The 20,010-nt window shown below is 40.0% G+C and overlaps 1 non-coding gene across 1 annotated transcript; it reads left to right on the forward strand.

Annotated features, from left to right (window-relative positions):
• Positions 1-4,214: 4,214 nt before the first annotated feature.
• On the forward strand, positions 4,215-4,287 carry TRNAR-UCU (transfer RNA arginine (anticodon UCU)). The gene has a single exon. It is a non-coding gene; the product is annotated as a tRNA-Arg (tRNA).
• The last annotated feature ends 15,723 nt before the right edge of the window (positions 4,288-20,010 follow it).

Here is a 20,010-nt window from a genome sequence, read left to right on the forward strand (position 1 = left end):
TCTGTCATTCTAAATGGATCCCCCTCACCTCCCTTTCTCCCCTCTCGTGGTATCCGGCAGGGGGACCCTTTATCACCTTTTCTCTTTGTTTTAATGGCGGAAGGCCTAAGCAGGCTCCTCAAATCGGCTGTATCTTCTCAGGATCTTAAAGGTATTTCCCTTCATGGTCGTGCTCCTCAAACGCATCAGCAATTTGTTGATGATACTATGCTCTTTGGGCATCCATCAGCAAAAGAAGCCTCCGCTTTTCAGTCTCTTCTATCCCTTTTCTCCGAAGCCTCTGGCACTTCTGTTAACGCTGCAAAATCTCAACTCTTTTTCTTCAATACTCCCCCCTCCTTGCAAAGGATTATTGCCCGGATTCTGGGTTTCACAATCTCACACCTGCCTTCTAAATACCTGGGCGCCCCCCTTACTGATTCAGCAATTAAGCAGGTGTCTTGGAGATCATTACTGGACAAATTAGAATCAAAGCTTTCATCCTGGACCTTCAGAGCTCTAAATCTGGCAGGCAGGTTAGTTCTCATCAAATCAGTTCTACAAGCTATGCCGCTTTATTTATTCTCTATCTTAGCAGCTCCAAAAGGGGTTCTAAAAGAAATACGCAATCTTCAGCGAAACTTTCTCTGGGGATCCACAAGCCTGAATAGGAAATGGGCTCTTGTCAAATGGACAGAGGTATGCAAAATCAAATCAGAGGGAGGATTAGGTCTTCGTGATCCGCTTCAAAGCAATAACACCATGGGAGCTAAAATTTGGTGGAACTGGGTCTCCAAGCCAAGCACCCCCTGGGCCCAACTTTGGCAAGCTAAATATGCTAGAGGAAGTCAATGGAATGACCTCATCAGAATCAGTCCAACTGCGCAGGGATAACTCATCTGGAACAATGCAAAAACCCGAAGTCGCTTCATCCAAGATCATAGCTTCTGGGAACTCCACTCAGGCAAGGCAGTTAGATTCTGGGAAGATTCGTGGCAACAACTTCCCAAAATGGCCAATCTGTTCCACAAACCTCTCTGGCAGGCTCAAATGAACCAAGAAAGCATCCCTTTGGTACACCAGTTCTAGCAGCCCTCTCAGAACCACGACTTCCAAACATGGAAACCGGCGCGACTTTGGCAAATAGATTGGCAGGGAGAAGAGTATACAGACATTGATCAGGAACTCAACAATAGGAAGATCCGCCTCTCCAATCAGCAAGACAAACTCAGATGGGGCTACACAACCAAAGGCACCTTCACTACCAAAGAAGCTCATCACCTGCGATATTCCAACCTCCAGGCAGCTAAAGATCAACTATGGGAACAAGTCTGGCAAGCTGGGCATTGGCCCAAAATCTCAACTTTTTTATGGCTACTCAGCAGAAAGCGCATTCTTACATGGGACAATCTGATAAAAAGAGGAATTGTAGGGCCATCTAGATGCCCAAATTGCAACATAAATTGTGAAACCATCAATCATTTAATGGAAGAATGCCCATTAGCAAAACAAATCTGGGAGAAAGTCGAAAAATGCAACATGAGAGCTCACCCCAGAACGGAGGACATAACGACAACCATAAGGACCTGGGAAAAACACCCTTTCAAGTGCAGGATCCTCAACTCTTTATGGCGCATCATACCGGGATTGGACCCTCTGGAAGGAGCGCAACCACAGAATCTTCAATAGCACATCTAGATCCATCGATGATCTTTGGCTCACACTCAAAAAAAACATTCAGGAAACTCTGGCCATCAGAGTATGGAATGATAATGACATGCCAGAAGTCCACCAGGAGCGCCGCATTTTGAAGGAATGGAATTTAGAACTCAAATCCCTAATCAAGACTACCACTAAACCGTCCACGAGATCCGCTTCACCATCATCTTGGTCCCCGCCGGCACTCAATGCATACAAACTGAACTTCGACGGTGCTGCCAAAGGCAATCCTGGCCCAGCAGGATTTGGAGGAGTAATTCGTGGACATAATGGAGAAGAGAAACTTGTATACTATGGAACAATAGGGAAAGATACTAACAATGCAGCGGAGCTAGAGGGTCTTTGGAAAGGAATATGTTTAGCTGAACAGCATCACCTCTCCCCTCTGGAGGTAGAAGGTGACTCTCTCATCCTAATAGAGGCAGCTAAAAGAATGCAGGCGGGAGCAAAGGCTGTCAAGATAGCGAAAAGCTGGAGATTGCTAAGCCGTATGGAATCCTTGGAGGAAAAACTCCACGCTCCCCACAATTTATCCTTCCATCATGTAAGAAGAACTGCTAACCAGGTAGCAGATCGGCTAGCAAATCAAGGAGTGTCACATACGACACATTACTTCTCAGGCACCCTAGACATGGTTGAAGATGCTAGACTCAAACAAGACTGCATCGCTTTGGTGCACAAAGACATCCCTCCCCCGGATGCGGGTGTTTATAGTGGATGAACGGCAGGTGGCTTGTCACATGGGCAGCTGGCAGCCCGGACAAGCCACCATCCATCAAAGTGCCGAGGTAATAAATGTGAGGACGGGTATAACCACAGGGAGGATCAGTTCAGCTCACGCGATATTCATTGCGGAGAGGTTTTTCCTTGGGAAATCCATTCCGGTTCAGGCGCCAAGGGTGGAAGCCATGGGGAGGCTCAGTTCGGCTCAAGTGACATTCATGGCAGAGGGGATTTTTCTTGGGATGTCCATTACGGTCCAGGCGCCATTCAATGCGCAGCTCAGGACAAAGCATATGGCGATCAATAAATTCGGACTCCATGATATTTTCCTGCATTCTTCCAAGCGGTTTCAGCAATCTCTGGCAAAGTGTAAGCTCTCCTCAGGGAATTCAGTTAAGGAAGGACGTTGTGGGATGCCGATTGAAAGACTCAGGATGGGCAGTCGTCGTGGGGGAACAAGGGGTCGCCCTGCTTCTCAGAGGCCCGCTGCTTCACCCACCGCCTCTGTGGACAATTCTTCTGGGCAGAACAGAAGCCTGAGCGGCACTGTTAGCCATAACATTGAGCGAGAGAGGGGTGAAATTCTGGACTGTGGACACAGGGAGCATCCAGCAGTCAGATATCGCATCCCCTGTACGCTGGAGAACAACACACTCATTGTTTCAGTCACTGTGGAGCACTGCAGCGACCTCCGGAGGCCTGGGGACAATCTGACAGTTTCAAGGGTGGATATGCAGGTTCCCAGAGTGGATATGAGGCGACCCATGCAAGTAGACGAAGCTGGACCCAGTGAGCCAGTTCCGAAACTGACGCGCCAAGATGCAGAGGATGATAAGAAACTCAAGGGCTTGGCAACGGATGAGCCCTACCTCACTGATGAGGATTAGTTCTGAAGCCGCTGTCCCCATGGCCAGGAATGCTGCTCTCCATCCATTTCCTTCTGTTTTCTGCGTTTGTTTGTTTGGTATGAAGTCAATGTCTGTCGCGAAGGATTGCGTGTCCACTGTGCTAGTTTACGTGTCAAATGTGTTCAGTTATGTGTTCATCGTGTCAAGTCATAAGTCCGCTGTGTTGGCTCAAACGCCCGTTGTGTCGATAATATGCTGGTTATGTTGGAGGAAAGAAACAGGTCCTTTTTTGCCTGCTGCTTAGATTGGTCTATCTTGGGAAATTCTCTTCGGAGATGCAAGGCTTCGGCCCTTTGTAATTTTGGATGTAATTTTGATTTTTGTAATATAAATTAGTGCAGTTTTACGTAGAAAAAAAAAATATTAATAAAACTAAAAATGAGAAAGGAAAAAAAGCTATTAATAAAATTAAAAATGAAAAATGAAAAAGCAAACTGACATTACATTTAATAAGGAGTGCCATCATTGTTAAGGATCAAGTATGGAATTTGCCGGGTATATTAATTATTATAGGATGATTTGCCTGTTAAATATAGTCAAATTTTTTTTACAAACCATCAAAAATTGAAACAAATATTAAAATTGTTCAAACTGTTAAATTTGACGAGTGCCTAGAATTTGAAATTCCTACTCTGTTAAGGATGACTTGCCAAAGAAGTCATTCTATGAAACATACTTGGCCAAATAATTTATGAAAGGATACGGTGACGTGGTAGGAGAAAATTATTTTATTTAGAAATTACAAGTTGATAAAGACATTTAAAGAAGATCGTTACAGATTGGATTTAAAAAATTAATAATAATGCTTTGACTATTTTCGTTTATGAAATATTTTTATTATATTTATTTGAATATGTCTAGCTAGACGAAAACCTGTTTGACTTCGCGCCCGTGGCCTAATGGATAAGGCGTCTGACTTCTAATCAGGCGATTGTGGGTTCGAGTCCCACCGGGCGTGTCTGATTGAATGCGTGCGTTCGATTTTGTTTTTCGCAAACTCAATAGATTTGTCAGTTCTTGCGTTCGATTTTGTTTTTCGCAAACTCAATAGATTTGTCAGTTCTTGCCTTTTCGCAAACTCAATAGATTTGTCAGTTCTTGCGTTCGATTTTGTTTTTCGCAAACTCTATAGATTTGTCAGTTCTTGCCTAGAGAACTCTACAATCTTGAAAGTGACGATGAATCACATAGTCTGATCTGTTCATTCAACTTGTTTAACTTGTTTTGACGAGTGTGGTTCGAAACGCGTCGACAGAAATTTCTCTATGTAATTTTCGCCCGACTGATCTGCTCATTCAATTTGTTTAACTTGTTTTGACGAGTGTGGTTCGAAACGCGTCGACAGAAATTTCTCCATGTAATTTTCGCCGAAAAATTCTTCAAAAACTCTTGAAAATGCTTAAGCCAGGCCAAAATGTACCCTTAAAGCTTAATCGTCGCTGGAAATTATGATGGAAAACAGATTGCCTGAGCCTAGGTTCGAAATGGCTACCTGAAAAATAAAATACGAAACAGGTTATTTGAAAATAAATTAGAAAGCAGATGTTCTTAGACCAGGTTCGAACTAAGATCTTTATGGTAACAAACATATTACCCTATTATTATGTCTTAATAAAATGTAAAAATTGCCCTTAAAATAAAAAAAATTTAAATAAAATAAATAGAAAATGAATGATAAACTGGTTGCAATAGTTGTGGCCTTTGAGAATCAAAATAAAAAGATCCTTCCCATCATGTCATTTTATATGTAATATATTATATTTTCCTCTTCGTTTATTATTAGGACTAAATATCCCGTGTTTTCAAATATCTATTGAATATAAAAAATTGATTTTAATAACCAAAATTTATTTGGACTAAATATCTTTGCGGTAAAACCTTATTTTCAAATATTCATTGAAATATAAAATTGATTTTATTTATTATTAGTTAATTTTAATGTTCATATGGTTCATTATATGATATTATTGACTTGCATAATCTCATTTACTAATGTGGTTGATATACGCTATTTGATGTAATTTTTATATGCCGATTAGCGTATAAAAGTGGAAAATGTAGTCGATCGACGTATATCAACCACATTAGTAAATGGAGTTGTGCTAGTTACAACCAACATGCGTGGGGTGGATTCATTGACCATGGTTGATGAGCTTGATCAAGGTTGAATATGGTTGACCATCTTCAACCATGTTTGAACATGGTTTACAATGGTTAAAAATGGTTGATCATTGTTAACTATGGTTTTCCCTTGTTGATCATAGTTGAACATGGTTGACTATGGTTGAACATGGTTGATCATGGTGGACCATGGTTGATAACGGTTGAACATGGTCAACCATAAAGACCATGGTTGATAATGATTGAACATGGTCAACCATAAAGACCATGGTCAACAATGGTTGATCATGGTTGATGTGACAATTCAATTATTTTCCACTAATGTAAACATTCGATAAAAACAAATTGGTTGAGTCAAAGGGAAACAAATTCTGGAGCTGAGGGGGTTTCTTCTTGGGGATATTTTTAAGGTTTCCTTATAGCATGAATTTGGACTGGCTCATGGAAGCTAGAAATTGTGCAAAAAGGGACAATTTGTATTATTTCATTAAGTGGAAGCAGAGGACATAAAATGTGCTTCTTTGCAGCAGTAGACAAGGAAATAGGGAGACGAATTTAAAAAGGAAAAATGGACAAAACCCCAGCTCGTAAGGTGTGCTAGCCACCCATTGCAACAAACTAACCAACAACAAAAAAATCTGGGGGACCTATAGGCAGGTGGCACCATTCAATAGGCTGACAATATTTTGGTAGAGAGAGGTAACTGTCTGAAGGACTGTGTAGGGGATAGGAGGAAAAACTCACTAAACAACCTAGTACATAGAGAGAGAACATCTTTCTAAGAAAACAGGGGGGATAACCTAAGAATGAGAGATCAAGAGAAGAGACCTCAAAGGCATGGACGAACATGCAAAAGTAGAGAGGGAAAGCAACTTTCGGTTTTCAAGAAAGCAGTAAGAAATTACTCTTAGGTGAGGAACAACAACCTCTCGATTCCCTATTAGCTAGAGGGTGGAGATGGTTTTCTTTGGAGTTCCTTGATGGCTGGGGTGGAGGATTGCTCCTTGGATTCCTGAAAGGAGGATTTCTGAAGGCCTTTCTTGTTGTGGTTCTTTTTACTGTGGTTTTTGGATTTTCCAGGATGGATGAACCACTGTGTTTTGATTTAAAGGGTGGAGGTAACAAGTCTTTGGACTCCCTGTGTATTGCTGACTGCTTAAAGAGTTGGAGGGTGGAGGTGGGAGAAACTTTGGAATTTTGGTTCAACCAACAATTGGAGATTAATCCCTTGAGCAAAAGCCCCCTTAGTCTCTGGAAATTGGCTCAGGGGTGACAACTACATGTGAATATTGACTACAACATGTCTATGGTGGTCTATGGTTAGGTGGAGAGTCGCAATCCTAGACTCAGTTGCCCAACTCCAGTGTCAATTCAAGATATAAAGTTTATTCATATGTATTACTTGTCATAAAGTTTATGTTAGTCTGTTAAATTAATTTTGTATTGTGCACGAATGGTGTATGGTTCTCCTGTGATTAAAGAATGAGGTTCTAATGACTCTCAACATAGGAATGTGGATAAATGGTTCCTTGTGATTATAGTTATGTACTAATGTTTTCTATATATGCTAGTGTTGTTTAAGCAGGATGAATACAACTGTGTTGTTGGTGTGAGAGAACACTAAGGGAAGGTATAACAACCTGTGTTAATTTAAATAAATATCGATTTGAACCATCAAGAATTCAACAACATGAATGGTATTGTGAGGTGTATAGACCTCATTAAAATGAATGTAAAAGTGTATGTGAATTCTATACTAATGGTTGTATGCAGGAAGGAGAATATATATATATATATAACACTCGTTGAGTTGAGTTATATGGGTGAGTTGGACATATTATGGGCTAAATGCCTAAGATTACTTAGTCATGGTTACTTATAGTCTTTCAGGTTAATGATATGAAAATTAGCACTGCACTTGAATTGTACTTTGCAATATTAAATATACCTTAAAGCAAGAGTGCATATCCTGAACCTATCTTCTCTACAAGAATTATGCTTTGAGCTTGAGGAATAAAATATGAAGCTGCATATTCATATGTTGAAGCCATGATATGCTACTCATATCGTTTGGTTATGGAATGAAACATAATTGTTAAATTACATAAATTTCCAAGTGCAATACTAGCCATGGTGAGCTGAGGTGATTACTAATTGCAACAACACTGAGCTGAAGTGTTCGACACATTTTTAGAATAATTTTCTAACATATTTTGGACAACTCATAGGCTTGTGTAGAGTGGTTTAGGTCCACACACAAGTGTATCAACATACATGTATATATTATATACACAAATGTTGTGGAGCCCCTGGGCGTTTAGGGTTAGACGTGGTCCAGAGGTGGCCGACGCCAAGGCTAGATATCGGGGTTCGATCCCATACACCACACACAAGTTATAAGTGAGGGCTAAAGGTTTAGCCCTTAGTCACATAGTAGCATGTACATTGAGCGAAGGGTTCAAATGACAAGGGCAAATAATGCACCTGATGCATTGTGTGGGAGCGTTGAGCGAAATCATGATGGCATGGCACAAAACTGGATGGCTTAGCCCTAAGGGCCAGGCTGTTGGTCCACATAACTAGGAATCACAACCAAGGGCATAAGTCAGGTTAGTAACATACGATGAGGACTGGTTTGCAAGATCAATGATTGTGATAAATAGAGTAACCACCCCACACCCCCCCCCCCAACAAGGGGTGGTGGTGGTGCTATTAGATGGCACCAGTCAGATAAATCAAATGAGCATAGACCGTTGGATCTCCACCCCAGAACCGTTAAGTGGAACCAAGATAATGGGGACTCCCCCCTTTGATGTCAACAAGGGGGGGATAACACTTTTATTCGTAGCTATTGATCACGTCATTTGTTTTGGGCCATCAAATGACAGAGGGTCACAACTATATATATATATATATATATATATATATATATATATATATATATATATATGGATGTGGACGATACGGCGACATGTGTTGGTGGAAGTAATGTAAGATGCATGGTATGGAGGTACACCACATGGCCAAGTGCCACTAGATTCCCTAGAGCCTCCACACATGACAATGCAGTGACATGCCATGTAGGCACCACATGGTAGGAAAAGAGAGGTGACACATTTAAGTTAATAAGACTTTAGAAGACCCTAACTTGCAATCCCAGAGTCTGATTGGGACAAAATTTATATCACTAAAAATGTCTCGTCGAGACAAGTACGACAATGACATTCAATTAGAGTTCTAGAAACTTGGAAGAAGTAAAAAAAAAGATCACCCCATTTCTCTAACTATACTAGTGAAGTTGTTTTAGCATAGTAAATACACTCCTAAGGGTAAGGGGTTGTGTTTATAGTTGACATGGTTGATCATGGTGAATCATGGTTGATGAGGGTTGATCATGGTTGATCATAGTTAACCATGGTTGTCCACGGTTGACCATGGTCATCAATGGTTGACCATGGTTGACCATAAAGACCATCACTAACAATGGTTGATCATAGTTGGCCATGGTTTGCCATTGTTTACCATGGTTGACTGTAGTTGACCATATTCAATCATGGCTGACAATGATTGATGTTGCATATTTTTTTTTGTAAGTAAAAATCCTTTGTATTACACTTGTGGTACAAAAATTACATTCATCAGAGAACTGAGGCTCAACAAAAACTAGGCATGAGGCTGAAAGTCAGAATTGTTAAATTAAATAGGAGGAAGCCTCGCCCCATAAGGGAGAAAACTAGAAGTCCTTCTGGCATGTATGAAACAACGAAACAAAAAAAAACATTGAGAGATATAAGAGCACAGAGACATTGTGGCTGCAAAAGGAGCTACCGTGAGAGTCAAGCAATGCCCAACTAGCACTTTGGAGGGTCTTCCTAGACCACCAAGAAAAGATTGTAGTAGTCTAGGTCATATGGAAGGAGGTTCCCCATGGAAGTTGATTGATTGGATGGAGTTGGTTTCTTAAAATGCTACAGGCAAGGTGAGACACAATGGCTACTAACTTGGCCACTCTTGTTGTAGGAGGGGCCAAAGCCTGTTGGAGCAGTTTTTGAGTTGTTGTGAGACTACTAACGCCTTCGTGAAGGGTTGCATATCCTATCCTGTGGTATGAGTTGGAGAGAGTAAAGGGGACTCGTCAATTGTATTAGTTGAAGGTGACAGAAAGCCTTAGAGTTGCACGCATAGGAGGTTGGAAATTCAATGGTAGGAAGCTTTAGTGTGGTGCAAATGAAATTCCATGTTGAGCACATTTCCCCACATCAGTACATTGACATTCCTTCTGGTCCTTGAAGTGACGGTCAAGGAGATTAAGCAGAGCCCAGAGCTGGTTTCCTACGACCCTAAGCTCCTGAGCTTCTACTTCAACCACCATTTTGTGACAACGATGAGGGATGATACAATTGAAGTGCTCTTCACTCTACCCATGCGAGGGTGGTAGGGGAGGCCTTCCTTGTTGGGTTGTGTTATATTCTTTCCACAACTAGCCCACTTAGTTAACCGGGGGGTTAGAAGGGGGGCAGAGCCTCCCCTTCGTTGCTCTGATTGCGTAGCGGGGGGAGTCATAGGGGGTTTAAGGGGTGCAGGTAACCCCACTCTATGGGTTCTAGGGCAGTGCCCTGGAAAATTTTGGTTTTGGACCCTATGTTAGGTTGGTTGGACCTACCTATGGTTTTGTGCATGATTTTCGCACATGGTTTTGGACGCGATGGTTTTCGGTCCATGGTATTGGATGCTTCGGCATGTATAAATATGTATTGTAACATTGAAAGGAACATAATGAAAAATCAAGTTGGTAGTCCTGGTTTTGGGATCTAGGGAAAATCTATGTGTATATATGTTTTATGTGTTATGCTCTCACATTATTTATTTTCTGTGTTTTAGAATTCGTATGTAGGTAATTTTTGTATGGGGTTAAAACCTACATTTGTTATCGGAGCTATTTTGGCTTCAAGGGGACGCATTTGTTGCTGAGGGGTTTCACTCGGGCCTGTGGTAAACACCGTTCAGTGGAGATTTGCGGGATCGATTCTGGTGGTGAAAGAAGATGGCGAGCAGTGGAAAGATAGAGATTGAGAAATTTAATGGTCAGAGTTATGAGTTGTGGAAACTCAAGATGGAGGATTTGTTGGTGGATAAAGATTAGTGGATCATGGTAGATCCGGGTACTAAACCAACAAGAGTGTCTAATGAAGAATGGAAGAGTGTCTAATGATCCGGGTACTAAACCAACAAGAGTGTCTAATGAAGAATGGATCAATTTGATTGTGTGTCTTAGATTCAGTATTGTTGAATGTATCAGGGGAAGCTACGACGAAGGCTTTGTGGGACAAGTTAGGGAATTTGTACTAATATAAGTCTCTGGTGAATAATTTTTTCCTACAGAAAAAGCTGTATAACTTGAGGATGAAAGATGGAGACTTGGTGACAGAGCATTTGAATGCGTTTAATACTGTGGTAAGTCAGTTATCATTTGTTGATATCAAAATTTTAGATGAAGATAAGTGCATTAGTTTGTTGTGTTCTCTACCAGATTCGTGGGATAGTCTGGTTATTGCAATAGGTAGCAATGCAAGTGCCTTGCAGTTTGATGAAATAGTCTCATCCTTGCTGACAGAGGAGATGAGACGAAAAAATATGGAGAGCTAGAATGGTGATTCCTTGTCTGTACGAGGATGGTCCCAGAACAGAAACAAAAATAAGTCATCGAGTGGGAGATCTAAATCTAGAGGGAGATCTAAATCTCCAGGAAAACCTATAAAGGTGGTGTGCTGGAAATGAAGAAAGGAAGGGCACTACAAAAGGGACTGTAAATCTAAAGCTCCTAACAAAGGAAAGGGATCTGATGATGCTCCTTCTGCAGAGGTGAAAATCACCTCAGATGAAGGTGGGGATGTGCACTTGGCTTCTTCAAGTACACATGTAGATCATGAGGCATGGTTGATTGACTCAGGTGCATCCTTTCACTTCACTCCCCATAGAGAGTGGTTCTACGAGTATGAGAAATATGATGGTGGTGATGTCTTCTTAGGGGATGATAGGAAGGCTAGAATCGTTGGTCGCGTAAAAGTAAAGTTGAAGTTGCAAGGTGGAAGGGTTAGAACACTTCCAAGTGTTCTACATATTCCTGCATTGGCTAGAAATCTGATTTCTGTAAGCAAGCTATTTGATGCATGTGTAAAAATAGTGTTTGAGAAGGAAACCTGCAAGATGGTTCGGGGAGAACTGGTATTGATGTGGGGAGTTCGGATTGGAACTTTGTACAAGCTGCAAGGTAGCATTTTTGTTGATGGGTGCAACAGTTCTGTGGTTCCTGAAAGTGGAGCAGAAAATTTAGTGGTCTTTGGAGAGAAGACCATGCTGTGGCATCAAAGGCTTGGACATATTGGAGAGAAGGGCCTTCAAATACTTCATGGTAAAGGTATGGTAGAAGGTATGAGTAATAGCTCTCTGGATTTTGATTTCTGTGAAAATTGTGTATATGGGAAGTAGAATCGGGTGAGTTTGCCCTCTGGTGGTAAGAGGGCGAAATAGATATTAGAGCTTGTGCATAGTGATGTGTTTGGACCTGTGAAGGTTCCATCACTGGGTAAGTCTGTGTACTATGTATCATTTATAGATGACTTCTCAAGGAATACATGGATATATTTCCTTAAGAAGAAATCTGAAGTCTTTGATAGGTTTAAAGAATTTAAGGCTCTGGTGGAAAACCAGACAGAGAAGAAGATAAAGGTTTTGAGGACAGATAATAGTGGAGAGTTTTGCAGTAATGAATTTTAAGAATTTTGTAAGAAGTGTGGTATAGCACGATAGAAGACTACTCCATATACACCTCAACAAAATGGAGTTGCATAAAGAATGAACAAGACATTGATGGAAATGGCAAGAATCATGCTCAGTGGTGCCGGGTTAGGACAAGAATTGTGGGCAGAGGCGGTGGAGACAACATGTTACCTGGTCAATAGATCACCTTCATCAACATTGGAGGATAAGACTCCACAAGAGGTATGGACTGGTAAGAAACCCTCTCTTTCACATATGAGGGTATTTGGATGTGATACATATGTACATGTTCCAAAGGAGAAACGAACCAAGTTGGATAGTAAATCTGAAAAGTGCATCTTTATTGGGTATAAGGATGGTTTAAAAGGTTATAAGCTTTGGAACCTAGTAACAAGGAAGGTTGTGTACAGCCGAGATGTGGTGTTCTGAGAGGTGAAAGATGTTATTAAACATGAAGTCCAACCAAAGGAACCTAAGAAGATAGAGTTTGAGCTAAAGGAGGAAGAATCAGACTCTACAATAGAGGAGGAATCAGAAGATGAGGAGCCACAAACTCCGGGTGTGAGAAGATCAGTTCAAGAAAGAAGGCAGCCAGAAAGGTATAGTCCATCTACTTTTTGTTCAATTTTTTCTTTATCTATTACTGATGATGATCCTAGAACTGTAAAGGAAGTAGTAGATTTAGAGGATGGAAAACTCTGGAAAGAGGCCATGGTTGATGAAATGGCATCTTTGCACAAAAATGAGGCTTGGGATCTGGTGGAGTTACCGGCTGGAAGGAAACCCATTGGCAGTAAATGGGTGTTCAAGAAGAAGACAAATGCAGAAGGAAAGGTGGAGAAATACAAAGCTCGGTTGGTAGCAAAAGGTTATTCCCAGGTGCCGAGAGTTGATTTTGGTGATATTTTTTCTCCTGTTGCCAAGGTAACTTCTATTAGATTACTTTTTTTGTTGTTGCTGCTTTTGATTTTGAGGTAGAACAGATGGATGTGAAGACAACATTTCTTCATGGGGATCTCAAAGAGGAGAGCTACATGAAGCAACCTGAAGGCTTTGCGGTGAAGGGTAAGAAAGAATTGGTATGCAAGTTAAAGAAGTCTTTGTATGGGTTAAAATAGTCATCAAGGATGTGGTATCAGAAATTTGATACATTTATACGGGGACTTGGCTTCACCAGAAGCAAAGCAGATCACTGTGTGTATTTTAAATTAATTGGTGACCGTGTTATTTATCTGGTCTTGTATGTGGATGATATGTTGCTGGTTGGAAATGACAAAGAAATTATCGAGGATTTGAAGACCCACTTGTCCTCCAAATTCGACATGAAAGATCTTGGTGCTGCAAACTATATTTTAGGCATGGAAATTAAAAGAGATCGGACAAAGAGGAAGCTCTGGTTAAACTAGAGGAAGTATGTCGAGACAATATTGCAGAGGTTTAATATGTAAGATAGTAAACCGGTGAAGGTTCCTATTCCTGTTGGTGTAAAGTTATCTGCTGAACAGTGTCCCAAGGCACAAGAAGAGGAAGAGGACATGTCCCATGTTCCATATGCAAGTGCAGTTGGTATCTTGATGTATTATGGTCTGTACTAGACCAGACATTGCACATGCAATGGGAGCATTGAGCAGGTTTATGTCAAAACCAGGGAAGTAGCATTGGACAATAGTGAAGCGGGTTTTCAGGTATTTGCGTGGCACTAGTGATTATGGTTTGTGGTACCAAGGAAGACTAGGATTGGACATAGTGTTGGATATTCATGGCTTTTTTGATGCAGACTGGGCTGGAGATCTGGATCAGAGAAGATCTATAAGTGGGTATGTGTTTAACCTATTTGGAGGTGTAGTCAGTTGGATGAGTAAGAAACAATCTGTAGTGGCACTATCAACTACAGAGGCAGAATACATGGTAGCCACTCATGCAAGCAAGGAAGCAGTTTGGTTACAAAGATTTTGTTCAAATATGGGGTTAGTACAGGGAGCTATAAGGATAGACTGTGACAACCAAAGTGTAATTTTCTTGGCAAAGAACCCTGCATATCATTCAAAGACAAAGCACATTGATGTTTAGTATCACTTTGTGAGGGAAATGATAGAAGACAAAAATGTGTTGTTGGTAAACGTGGACACTTTGAAGAATACTACAGATGCATTGACAAAATCTGTGAGCTCTGAGAAGTTCTCTTGGTGTAGAGAAACAATGGGCATTGTAGGGCTGGATAAATGACTAAGCTCTCTTGTGGCCCCCTGTGGAAAGAAAACAACAAGTGGGAGAATGTTAGGTTGTGTTATATTCTTTCCATGACTAGCCCATGTAGTTAACTGGGGGGTTAGAAGGGGGGCGGAGCCCCCCCTTCATTGCGCCAATTGTGTAGTAGGGGGAGTCACAGGGGGTTTAAGGGGTGCAGGTAACCCCACTCTATGGGGTCCGGGGCGACGCCCCAGAAATTTTGGTTTTGGACCCTATGTTAGGTTGGCCGGACCTACCTATGGTTTTGTGCATGATTTTCACACATGGTTTTGGACGCAATGGTTTTCAGTCCATGGTTTTTGACGCGATGGTTTTCGATCCATGGTATTGGATGCTTCGGCATGTATAAATATGTATTGTAACATTGAAAGGAAAATAATGAAAAATCAAGCTGGTAGTCCTAGTTTTGGGATCCAGGGGAAAATATCTGTGTATATGTGTTTTATGTGTTATGCTCTCGCATTGTTTATTTTCTGTGTTTTAGAATTCTTATGCAGGTAATTTATGTACGGGGTTAAAACCTACATTCCCCTTCCCGATCCTCCTCTGTAGGGGCGACCATGTTCTCGCACCATAACTGTGCTTGAAACTGTTTTAATTTTGGTCACCTATATATGTTGTTCATCTGCGGGCAATTGTGTTGATGGACTTCTAATGCACCTGGAGCCAAACCTTATACCAAGATGTTCCTCTCATCATGTGATAGGGCGAGAGTATCGAGTAGTCATGCACCATAGATTCTAAGGGAGGGTGGGCTCACCACCGCCTCCATATTTCAAACCAAAGCACTATGGAAGGTGTGCCAGTAGTGCCACCAACTTCCCGCGATGGATGAACTTTGGGTGTTATTCATGAGGGAAGTTAATGCCTTAGATATGACGTCTAGCACCCAGATCCAGGGGATGTTGGCATATTCTCATTGACAATGATTGGCCATATTCAACCATATTTGGACATGGTTGACCATGGTTAGCAACGGTTGATCATGGTTTGTCATGGTTGATCATGGTTGATCATGGTGGACCATAAATACCTTGACCATTAAGGTTGACTATAAATAACTTGACCATTAAGGTTGACCATATTCAACCAAAGAGACCTCAGTTGATCGTGTTTGACTATTCTAACCATAGAGTTCTTGGTTGACCATTAAGGTTGATCATGGTTGACAATGGTCGATCATGGATCATGGTTGACCATATTTAATCATGGTTGACCATGGTCAATCATGGTTGACCATGCTCGATCATGATTGACAATGGTCGATCATGGTTGACGATGGTCAATCATGGTTGACAATGGTCGATCATAGTCTATCATGGTGGATCATGGTTGACCATGGTCAATCATGGTTGACCATGGCTAATCACGATTGATCATGATTGACCTTGGTTGACCTCAGGTGACCATGGATGACCGTGGTTGACCATGGTTGATCTTGGTTGACCATGTTCGACCATTTTAACCATCTACATCTTAGTTGACCTTGGGTGAACATGGGTGACCATGGTCAACCAAGGTGGCCAATTGGTTAACAATTATTAATATAACTGATATAATTTAACCATTTCAATACTACAAATCTATATAGTTTATATAGTTATATAGTTGCGTTGTGCCATTTCCTTATTTACTCCTATCATTTTTGAAAGCCACCACCTCCAAAGCCACAACTTTTTGCAATTTCTTCATCTACTCTTATCATTTTGAAAGCCATTGCTTCTAAAGCCATAACTTAAGCAATTGTTTTCAAATATTTGTCAAACACAAAAATTTACTTCTGTATCATTCTAACATTTATATAATTGTTTTCAAATCTTTTTCAAACACAAAAATTAATTTTAATAAACAAAACATTACTTATTTTATTATTCTACTTGGCCTTATTTACGATTATGATTCTCTCATTTCAAGATTTACACTTTGCATCATCATTTGACATCACAATGGCCATATTTTAACAATCTAAATCAATATATGAATGTAGTTCTAGAGTCCATGATTTGGGCCATTCCCTTGTCTACTCCACATTGCCTCATCTCCTTGATTTGAACCATTTCCTTGTCTACTCCCCATTGTCGCCATTTCCTTGTCTACTCTAAATTTCCTCATTACTTTAAAATCCACCAACTCTTGCCTCTGCCATTTCCTTGTCTACTCCCAACTTCCTCACCACCTTGAAAGCCACCACCGCCTCATCACCTCGAAATCCAAAGGGGAGGGGGCAAGGAATAAGAACCTACTTTTCTAGAGATGCCCACCACCTTACCACCTCGAAAGCTAAAGGGATAAGAGTAAGGAAATAAGAACCCACCTTTCTGGAGATGTTGTTGTTAAATAAACATACTTGGAAAGGGGTTTGCTTACAGAGAAATATCCATGGTTGAGACCTGTTGGCCTCCATAATCAAACAATTGAAATGACATCATGTGGGAGGTGGAGTACTGAATGAATGAGCTAATTGGAATGAATAAGCAGATTATCTAGAGGTTAAGTGTAATGCCTCCTAATAATAATAAATAAATAAATAAAATAATATAATATTAAAATATAAGTAAATAAAAAATAAACAATAAAGAAAATATAATAATAGTAAATAAATAGTAAACAATAAAGAAAAGATAATAATAATAAATAATAAATAAAATATAATAATAATTGTAAACAAATAATAAATAATGAAGATAATATAATAATAATAAATAAATAAAATGGTAAATAATAAATTAGAGTTATATATATATATATATATAAGTTAACTATAAAAATAGTAATAAAAAGTAAAGATAACAAAAAGTAAAAAGGAATAAAATAAGAAATAGTTAAATTAAGAGAAATATTGAATTAAGTAAAACTTAAAGCAAATAAATAAAAATTGCATGTTGACACATGGATTGTGTGCATGTAGATCCCTTTCCAATTCCCTTACATTTTTTGAACATTTAATGGATGAAGAGGGAATGAGATGATCATTCTTTTGGAGAAGAGTGTTGAGAGGAAAATGAAACCTGGGCAGTAGTATGTTGATTGAGGGCTCGGGGGTGGCTAGTTGTAGAAAGATTATGTGTAGCTGAGCCTACGGTTGGGTGGAGAGTCGTTCCCAAAAATTTGTTGCAGTTAGCAGGATTCAAATAGCATTCAATTCCAAAATCACAAGTAAGAAATATCATTGCTACAGGTAAGTTGTCTCTGCTCATATTTTTCGAAATTCTATGCTAATTAGTTGAATAGTTGTGTGTTGATTATAAATTGCATAATTGATCTAATTAGTTGTATATTTAAATTGTGGGTTGTTACATATGGTATCAAAGCTTAATTTGACTTTGTGTGACCTTTAAGTATAAATTTTGAGAAAAATACTCAATTCAATTTTATAATATTTTTATTTTTTTTGTAATCTTGGGAGGACTACATCTTCATCATGTCCAACTTCTCACCCCGATCGAGGGGGGGATAGCACAAGATTTGAACCCAAGATTTTCAGTACGGTGAGACTTCATTTACACGACCATTTCCAATTGAGCTACCCTAAGAAGACTAAATTTTACAATAATTATTATATAAATTATTACAAAAAAGGTAGATCAACTTTATTTATTTAAATTATTATAGAGAAACTTGGGAGACTTCTTATTTGCATGCAATTATATGCATGCATGTATAATCTTGAATTGGTTGTAGCATATGTAACACCCCTCCTTCCAGGTCTACCCAAGCAACCGACTATTTGGGGTAAACATGCAACGAGAGAGGATACTATAAGGGATTCAACCTCCTTGGTGACCTTAAGGAAATGGAATTGATGGAACACCTTAAACAAACCCATCCACATAAGCAACAACACCCTCAGAAGACATGCCATCCACTCAGACATCCTGTCCCTAAGTCCCACTGATGATTCAAGCCTTTTAACTCTTGGTCACTCTCATATCATAGGAAAGACAACGACCAAAAGCCAAAGTCGCTCTCACAGGCCTATGTGCCAACATCCTTGAGATTTGAATCACTTTTCTTGCCCAGAATCTCGGCCTCAGCCCAAAACTTGTTATAACCTTAATAACCCATCAAAGACATGATGACAATATAAAAAAATCAAAATCAACCTCAGGACTAGGTCTAAGCATCCCCAACCGGGACTGACATTCTGTCAGACACTTGGCATTAATGCAACCTACAGGTCTAGGATACAAGAAAAAGCATAAATGATTGAAAGCACTTATGAAACATAACCAGAAGGATCAAATCCTTCTCCATTGAACTATTATATCATCAATTAGGTCTTGCATCCATCCATTTAACAACTACAAGTAAATACATGAAACAACTATGACATGAACCAGTCATATAACCATGCTTATAACCAACCTAAAACCATATAAATATAAGAGATACGACAACCATTAAATCCACATATAAACCAGTGCAAAATTAAGAGAACTTAACTTTTATTAATCATAGGAAAATCTGACTAGGTTTGGGACTTCCACATACCATCCGACCATAGACATGGCTAAACCAAATATCTCTTTCAGCTAGCCACCCCCATGCCATATTCCAAGCATGAATGTGGGATCTCATAGAACAACCAAGGGAATCTAGAGGTTAAACCACCTCCACCCTCATCAAACCATGATCACACCAAAACTAGTGCTCTGATCACAACCAAATCGAACTTGGAATACCATCCGGAATCCATAACTATCCTTGAGGAATTTGCCATCTCCTTGTCTCTCAGGCTTTACTACAATCCAATCTCGGATCACTAGGCCCTAAACCGAGATCCGTCTCTCAGGATTTACCGCAATCCAATCCTGGATCACTAGGCCCTAAATTGAGACTTCTCCCTCAGGCTTTACTATGTATCTCGCCAAAACCGGTTAAGGGATTCCTAGGCCTTTGGGAATGAAACTTGAGACCACATCCAGCCCAGATTCTGAAATCCATCTGGAAACTAAAGCTCAAAACTGAGATAAACATCCCAACATACCATGGCATCTAGAAAAAGGCATGGCTAGGCTAGAAACCACTGTCACTACCCGACAAAACCATGCCACCGACAATAAGAGAACCATACACCAACATGCAAAGCCATGCATTTCCAAACTAGATAGGACATCACACATGCAAAAGGTTACTTGCAAGTATTCATGTTGAAGCTACTTGATCCTGCTTTCCTTTCCTTGATCATTACTTTCCTTCTTTTCCCTTTGCTTACTTTTCCTCCCTTGCTCCAAAGCTAGAGTGCTCCAAGAAAAATCGAAGTGACCAAGAGTGAGAGAGAGAGAGAGAATAATGAGAGAGATCCATACTTGAACTGACAAAAGGTTACCAACTGATCCTTAGAAGCCTTTTTATTAATGAGGCCTCTAATTTCTTCATTTTCCATTATTTTCCTTCATTTTCCTCCTCACATGCAATTTATGACCTTTCACCTTACTTTTCTCCTAATTACCTTTATTTTCATAAATAAATGTGCCAAAAATTCCTTTTTACCTTTCAATGCCTTTTCCAATTTCCTTAGCCAAGAACA

The sequence above is a fragment of the Pinus tabuliformis genome, chromosome 5_2 (genome assembly GCF_031772625.1).
Source record: "Pinus tabuliformis cultivar Carrire ecotype Pingquan chromosome 5_2, CPIR1, whole genome shotgun sequence".
Lineage (NCBI taxonomy): Eukaryota > Viridiplantae > Streptophyta > Pinopsida > Pinales > Pinaceae > Pinus > Pinus tabuliformis.